The 8,930-nt window shown below is 39.6% G+C and overlaps 1 pseudogene; it reads right to left on the reverse strand.

Moving 5' to 3' along the window:
* Window positions 1-4,710: 4,710 nt before the first annotated feature.
* Window positions 4,711-8,645, reverse strand: LOC101425220 (nucleolin pseudogene; annotated as a pseudogene).
* Window positions 8,646-8,930: the final 285 nt, after the last annotated feature.

An 8,930-nucleotide genomic window follows, 5' to 3' on the forward strand; every position in this document is an offset into this window, starting at 1 on the left:
GTGTACTAAACAAAACATTAGCAAACCAATACCAGCAAAAGATACTACATGACAACCAAGTTGGGATTATTCCAAGAAGGGAAGTTTGGTTTAACACTCAAAAATCAATCAACATAATTCATATCAGTGGATACATAGAGTACCCAAAAGAATCCACAGATACATCATCAGAATAAAAGTTTGCATCACTGTTGGTGTATACAAATTCAACATGTAAAATAATCAGTTGGTGTTTCTTATACGTACAGTTAAATGGATACATTAGACAGTCCAGAATCTGATTCTGCATTTACACATACTTGACTTATGATGACAGTAGCACTGCAGAGCATTTGTAAATGGAAAATCTTTCCAACAAGTGGTGTTGAGTTAATAGGCTATACATGTGGAAATAAATAAAAAACAGAACCCTTATTTCATATTGGATATGTGAAAAAAAAGCCCAAGGTGGATTTTAGACCAAAACATCATAAACAATACAAGTAAGCTTGTAAAAAATAATGTAGGAGAATATTTCATATTATATGCTGTATTAGTCAGCCAAAGGGGTGCTGATGCAAAATAACAGAAATTTTTTGACTTTTGTAAACAGGTATTTACTTGAAGTAGAAGCTTACAGTTACCAAGTCATGAAGTATAAGTTACTTTCCTCACCAAAGTCTGTTGCCAAGTGTTAGACTAGCAAGATGGCTGCAGATATCTGCAAGGGTCCAGCTTTCCTCTTCCTCTTAAGGCTCTGTAGTTCCAGCTTCTTTCATTCTCAGCTGTTGCCTGGGATAAGCCTCATCTTTCTCCTGGGGCTTATTTTTCTCTGGGCTCAGCTGCTCTGGTCTCTCTACAGGGTCAGCTGTAGACTATCAGGCCCTCTCACTTCCCAGGACCTCTGCCATGTATATGGAGCCATCTCTAATTCCTCTGTGTTCTTCTCCTGTGTGTTTACTTCCTGGGGCTCCAGCATTAAAAACTCCAACTAAATCCTCTGCCTTGATAAGTACCCACTTACCAATGTGGTGGGAGCTCAACGTCCTACTGATGTGGCCCAATCAAAGTCTTAATCATAATTTAATCAAATAAGAGTGAAACCTCTGAATCCAATACAATCTAATGTATCACTAGCCCAGAGTAACAGACCAGTTTACAAACATAATCAGTATTTCTTTTTCGAATTCATCAATAATATCAAACTGCTGCATATGGGTAAGGGTGGATTTCTAAAGCCAGTCATAAAACACTAATTTTAGTGGGAAATATCATTAAGTTTTTAACTACATTATGATTAAGACCTTTTGTCCATCAGAAGCCACCAGTACTATTGGGGGAGGCAGGCTATAGAGTACAAGAAGATATTTTGTAGACATTAAAGTAATGTTGGCTCATTTACAAAATACAGAAAGTATTCCTATAAGTCAAAGAGAAAACAGATAACACAGAAGAAAAATGATCAAGAAACTTGTCCAAAGAGGAAATACAAATTGCAGACCTCATTAATTATTAGGGAAATGAAAATTAAAAACTACAGTGAAGTACCACTATACACCCACAAAACTGGATCAAACTGATGGGCCTGGTAATATCAAGTGTTTGTGTAAGATGAAGATTAATAGGCAATTTCATACACTGCTGTTGGTAGATCAAATTATTTGAAACCCTTGGCAGAAGAGTTTTTCATTATATAGTCAAGATGAAGATACACATTCACTATGATCAACCTTTCCTCTTAAATATTTGCCCTGGAGGATTTTATCCATATGCACATCAGGATACAAGTAAAATAACATTCATATAACACTATTTACAATAACTCAAAATTGGAAACAATCCAAATTTCCATTCAGTATAGCCTAAATAAAATAATTGGGAAAAATTTGTGCAATGGAACACCATGCAGCAACAAATATGAAGAACGGAAATCACCTATACAAACTCTTGAATGAAATTTGAAAACCTAATATTGAAAGAAGCCACACAAAAAAAGTACACAGTAGTATGCTTTTATTTCTACAAATTTTAAAAGCCATTAATGAACTATGTTGCTTAGCCATGTCTACTTAGGAAGTAAACACTATAAAGGAAAGCAAGGAGGTGATTACCATAAAGAACAATATCATGGTTGCCTCTAGGAGGAATACAGGGTTGTGTAGGGGTCCCCGAAGTAATGTGCGGGGTTCAAGCCACATTACTAGGGAGGATCAATGTGTGAAGAGAGGTGAGGGTGAGGTCAACCGTGTATGTACCTGCAAGTAAGCAGAAAGGAGCTGATGTCCTGATAAGAAGGAACGCAATGAAAACCATCCTCAAAGAACTTCATGCCTGAAGGCTCTTGCTCTGAGAACAGTGACCTAGTTAACGGCTTTAAATAAAGCTTGTAGGTGAGATGTGGAGGTGTTTTCGGTACTTGGAGTTGTCCTGGGTGGTGCTGCAGGGACAATTACGGGACATTGTAGATCCTCCCATGACCCACTGGGTGGAACGTGGGAGAGTGTGGGCTATGGTGTGGACCATTGACCATGAGGTGCAGTGATGCTGAGATGTATTCACCAAATGCAATGAATGTCTCATGATGATGGAGGAGGATGTTGCTATGGGGGGAGTAGTGGGGTTAGGGGGGTGGGGGGTATATGGGGACCTCATATTTTTTGAGTGTAATATTAAAAAAATCAATAATGACAAAATTTTTTTTAAAAAAGCTTGTGGTGCCAGCTCAGGGCCTTGGCTTTGCCATCAGCCAGGTGTATTTGTCTCTGTGTGTCTTTCTTTTTTTTTTTAAACTTTATTTTTTTTTAAGATTTATTTCTTTCTTTCTCTCCCCTCCCCCCCCCCCCGGTTTTCTGTTCCCTGTGTCTATTTGCTGCGTCTTCTTTGTCTGCTTCTGTTGTTGTCAGTGGCACGGGAATCTGTGTTTCTTTTCGTTGCGTCATCTTGTTGTGTCAGCTCTCCGTATGTGTGGTGCCATTCCTGGGCAGGCTGCATTTTCTTTCGCACTGGGTGTCTCTCCTTACAGGGCACACTCCTTGCGCGTGGGGCTCCCCTACGCGGGGGACACCCCTGCGTGGCAGGGCACTCCTTGTGCGCATCAGCACTGTGCATGGGCCAGCTCCACACGGGTCAAGGAGGCCTGGGGTTTGAACCGTGGACCTCCCATGTGGTAGACGGACACCTTGTCCACCGGGCCAAGTCCGCCGCCCTGTGTGTCTTTCTTAAGCTCCCATTGCCTCCCCTCAGGTGTACTGTTCACCTGTGCAGGTCATGGCTGGGTTGTCAAAGGGAAGGGATTCCAGGTACTGCAGATGTTCTATTTCTTGACCTGGGCAGCATTTACAGGAGTATTTGCTTTATAATAATTTATAAAAATTTGTATTATATTTGTAATAATTACTGAACATTTCATCTTTATGTTCTTTTCTGTGTGTTATTTTTCATAATTAAAAATATTAAAACAATTATTGCCTAGGTTTTAAAAAAAAGTTTAGGTTAAAATTGGATATCACAGAATATAAACCACATAATATCTGGGATATTAAAGATTGGATACATTGTGAGTGTTATTACTGATTTTTGTCTAATTTTGGGGATATATCTGTAAAAGTTCTTTCCTGTCAAGAAAATTTCTGCTTGTGTTCTTGTCTTCCTTTTCTAGTTCTGCCTTTGATTCAAGTCAAACACTTAAATATTTCCACCAGAGAGAATAGCATGGGTGAGGGTTAATCCAGAGTCCATTTTGTCTCTGATGCTGGCTTCACACAGGAAGTTGTGTGTAGGAATGACGTAAGAGTTTAGGTCTGGGACCTGCCATAGGTCGGCTTGGGTGCAATCATGGGAGAGGCAGAGTTGAAGATCACTCTCAGAATGAAGAAAGAAAAGCCAAAATTTTAAAAAGAAAAGAGAATTTTCCAATACTTGTGTTTTAGAGAAATCTATATTGCTGTCCATTGTCCCTGGATGGTATCACATTCCCTGGTACTCTACAGAGATGGGGAAATAGCATGCGTTGCTTAAAAGGGAACTGGATTTAAAGTATGGAGGCCCAGGTTTGGGCTCCAGCCTTACTGGTCAATAGTTGTGAACCTTTGAGAACATTTATTATCGTCTCTGACCTTATTTGTCCAACGGCAAAATAGGCATAATACTTCCTTCTTCACAGAATTGTATCAAATGAGACCATGTATGAGAAAGACATTTGTAAATCATTTAACACCACACACTCACAGTGTTTGTAAGAAAGAGCAAAAGGCAAAATATGCAAAGGAAGCAATTTTTAAAAATTGACATATTAATGAGGAAAGTAGTCACATTCCTAGGTCAGTTTGCTGAATGATCCAATCTTTCAAAGTGGGTTTTAGAATGGCTCTAATGGTATTTTTTTCTGGAACCAGAGACAATAATAAAAGCTTCTGCCTCCAAAGCAAAAGACCTATTTATAGGGGAAAAATGATTTTGTACATGGGAAGAAACAATATAAATTCAAAACTTGCAGATAAGGATTAGCTTTGTCAAACATTTCTTTAAAAAGTTTATATGAACATTCAATAAAAACCAACAGGGGATAGCACTTGAAATGTTACCTAAATGGATTTCCAAGTAGACCACAGGATTATATACTGTTTTGGAATGTTCTCAGAAGGCTTTGTCATTGATCAGGTAACAGAATTAAAACCCTAGAGTCCTTAGATTCAAATGGAAGAGAAACAGGCAAAAGAATGGAAGTTACTATTAAATTTTGGTCTTCTTTCCTTCTGACTTGTGGTCTCCTCCTCCTCAGCCTCCTTAGAAGCCTCTTTACCCTCCAATGCTTCCCTTGCCTCTGCCTCCAAATCCTCCCCTCCTCCTCCAAGACCTTCAAATGATTCTTTGTCTGTAGGCTCAGCCCAGGGCAAGGTAACGTTGTTTCCATCAATTTCACCATCTTCCATGGCCTCCTTTGTGACTTTGGCATCTTCCTCACTGCCATAGTCGACAAAAAACCCTTTGGAGGATCCACTTTCCTGGTCAAGGACTATTCTGGAATTAATAGAGCCATCCGATGAGTCCTTCAATGTCTCTTCTGAAGTATCTCTATGTCATATTTATCTCTTTTATTACTGCAATATAAAGCTTCTTTAGTATTCCCAAATGAAATGAATCCTATGAATGTATACCCTATTAATTTACCATTGTATTTCTGGAACACCTTGATAGAGGTTGCCTTCTCAAATATTTCTTTTTTTAATAATCAATTTTATTGAAATATATTTATAAACCATACAATCCATATAAACTGAACAATTAATGCATTTGGTATAATCACAGAGTTCAAATACTGCTTGAAAAATTTATTTGGTTACATTTTAGGAGAGGTTGTTTAAAACCCATGGAGAGAGAAAAAGAGGTGTGATATTGGGGCATTTTTGGGACTTGGAGTTGTCCTCAATGATATTGCAAGGACAGATGCAGAACACTTTATATCCTGCTATAACCCACTGAATGGATTGGGAGAGAGTGTAAACTATAACATAAACTATAATCCATGCTGTGTAGCACTGCTCCAAAATGTACTCATCAAATGAAATGAATGTACCACACTAATGAAAGAAGTTGTTGATATGGGAGGAGTGGGCGATGTGGGGAGCGGGATATATGGGAACCTCTTATATTTTTTAATGTAACATTTTGTGAGCTCTCTGTATCTTTAAAAAATTTTTTTTAAAGTATAGCTTTCATAAATAAATGAATGAATCACACACACACACACACAAACCCGTTTTTGAGTCACTACTCCAAGTACTGTTCTTTCCATCTCTATTATTTTTATTTTTTAACTTTATTTTTAAGGAAGCTTTTGATTACAGAAAAGTTATATCAAAATATAGGTGATTCCAAATACCTCACCCCTGCACCTCTCACATTTTACCCTATTAATAACATCTTTCATTACGTTGTACATTTGTTACAATTGATGTACAAATATTGAAGCATTGCTACTAACCATACTCTATAGTTTACATGATGGATTACAGAAAAGTTACAACTACAGCAGGAGAGGATCACTTGTGCAGGATGGTGGGGGGATGTGTGGGGAAGGATGCATGTAGGGCATGCTTCTATAGAATATGAATGTGTTCATGTGGTCATGGAGTGTTGTCTTGGTGGGTGGAGACCCACACAATAAACAACAGAATATTAAAATCCTAGGGAATCCTGCCACATTCCCTAATAGAGTGGCAAGAGTCTCTAGAGTACATGGGCAGTGCCTAGTGAAAGAGGACTGACCAATAAACCAGGCCCTTGATATTGATGGTGGTATGTATGAACCTTATTCTTATAAAATTGAAACTTAGCCTAGTAATATATATTGCCTAAGAGTTACCTCCTGAAAATCTCCTTGTTACTCAAATGTGACCACTCTCCAAACTAAACTCAGCATATAAGCAACTGCCTTCCCACTGGCATGGAACATGAATCCCAGAGATGGGCCTCCCTGGCACTGAGGGCTTATCACCAAGCACCAACTAGCAATGCATCTGGAAAAAGACCTTGACCAAAAAGGGGAAATATTAAATACAAAACAGTTTTTATGGCTAAGAGATTTCAGAGTGAGTCAGGAGGTCATTCCAGAGGTTACACTTATGCACGTCTCAGGAGGATCTCACTGACTGCCGCAGTAAACAGTACCTTGAACAGCAGGGCTCCTGGGGGCTCTAAAGATATTTGGTCACTATAAGCAGGGCAGACATCCCTGGGAAATCAGCACCCCATAGGTGGGCCTTACCCTGGAGTATATGTTAACTATTTCCTCAATGTAACAGAGTTAGACTCATTTATAATTTCCCTACACCACTGGTTCTTCTGCCCCTTTTATTTGAACCTATAATTAGTGCTATAACCACTATATAAATCTCCCAGAGACTTAAATCTCCCATTTCTTCATATGCCAATTGAGCCCTGAATCTCAGCAGAATTGCAACCAACACCTACTCTTCTGTTCATCAGACTTACCCAGGAAAAATAACAAAAAGATGATGATGAACAATGCCCATCCCAAAAAACAGAGAGTATCTACAACTGCACCCAAGACAGTTACATCTATCTGCCCCATGGGATCTAAGCCCCTCTCAACTGGAAGCACAGTGGGCATCACCACCCCCAAATCCTCAAGACTGAGGAATGAGCAAACATAAGGGGGGAATGCAAATATGGACCAAAGTAGACTTATTATTATCCTAGTAATGGAAGAATTTGAAAAATTAATATAAAGATAGAGGTCACCGGAAATTCTGAGGGGAGAGGAAGGGAAGAATAGGCTTAACATGGGGCATTTTTAGGACATTGGAATTGTTCTGCATGGCATTGCAATGACAGATACAGGTAATTATACATTTTTTCAAAACCTATAAAATTGTATGGTGCAAAGTGTAATCCTCTTTTATCTTGATTTTGACCTTTTCCTCTAGCATAGCACAGGAAAATAGATTCAAACTTTGACCCCTCTTCACTGTTTTCCTTCCAAGGTTTTTTCGGCATCACTGTTTGTTTTGAATCCAATGTAGGATCCCTTTATTTTTTCCATCCTTGCTGACTAATATGAACACAGAATGTTCAAACACTTCTTTTAATATATCCTGGGTGATTTTGCAAGACAGATTTTTGACCATCAGTGTTGTGGCATTGCTATCTTTCTTAATTCCTTTTCCCTTTGGTTTTTCTGGTTTAATTTCATTGTCAAAGACTGTTAAACCAGACTTTTACCCAGTTTTTAGCAGATTCAAAATCCACATAGCCAAACCACTTAGGCACTCCAATTCTGACATACACAAGAGCAAGATCATTTATATTTATATTTATTTATTTTTATTTTTTCGCTTCTTTATTTTCTTCTAAATGTTACATTCAAAAAATATGAGGTCCCCATATAACCACCACCCCACCCACCCCACCCCTCCTACATCAACAACCTCTTCCATCACCACGGCACATCCACTGCACCTACTGAATATATTCTGGGGAAACGGACTTGGCCCAGTGGTTAGTGCGTCTTTCTACCACATAGGAGGTCCGCGGTTCAAACCCCGGGCCTCCTTGACCTGTGTGGAGCTGGCCCATGTGCAGTGCTGATGTGCGCAAGGAGTGCCGTGCCACGCAGGGGTGTCCCCTGCATAGGGAAGCCCCACCCGCAAGGAGTGCGCCCTGTAAGGAGAGCTGCCCAGCACAAAAGAAAGTGCAGCCTGCCCAGGAATGGCGCCGCCCACACTTCCCGTGCCACTGACGACAACAGAAGCGGACAAAAGAAACAAGACGCAGCAAATAGACACAGAGAACAGACAACTAGGGGAGGGAGGAAAATTAAATAAATAAATAAATCTTTAAAAAAAACAAACAAAAACAAAAAACAAATATATATATTTGTTTTATATATATATATATATATATATATATATATATATATATATATATATATATATATATATTCTGGAGCACCACAGCACCACATGGCCACATTTTAGTCCACACTGTCCCCTGGTCCACCCGTTGGGCTGCAGCAGGACACACAACATCCAGCATCTGTCCCTGCAGCAGCACCCAGGACAAATCCAAATCCTGAAAATGCCCCAACACCATATCTCTTCTTTCATCTCCCTACCATCAGCAACCACCGTGGCCACCCTCTCCATAACACTAATACAATTTCATCCCTTACTAATCACAATAGTTCCCCAGCAGAACACCAGTAAGTCCACTCTAATCCATACTCCATTCCTCTATCCTCCATCCTGTGGACCCTGGGAAGGTTATATCCAGTCCCCTTCTACATCAAGAGGGTGTTTAGAATCCACATGGATGATTGATGCAATTCTCCTGCTTGCAGCTGTAGGCACTCTTGGTTCCCTGCTGTGGTGGTTGACCCTCTTCACCTCCCTGTCAGCTGGCCAGGGTAAGTCCAACAAACCAGAGGGTAG

The sequence above is a fragment of the Dasypus novemcinctus genome, chromosome X (genome assembly GCF_030445035.2).
Source record: "Dasypus novemcinctus isolate mDasNov1 chromosome X, mDasNov1.1.hap2, whole genome shotgun sequence".
Classification (NCBI taxonomy): Eukaryota; Metazoa; Chordata; class Mammalia; order Cingulata; family Dasypodidae; genus Dasypus; species Dasypus novemcinctus.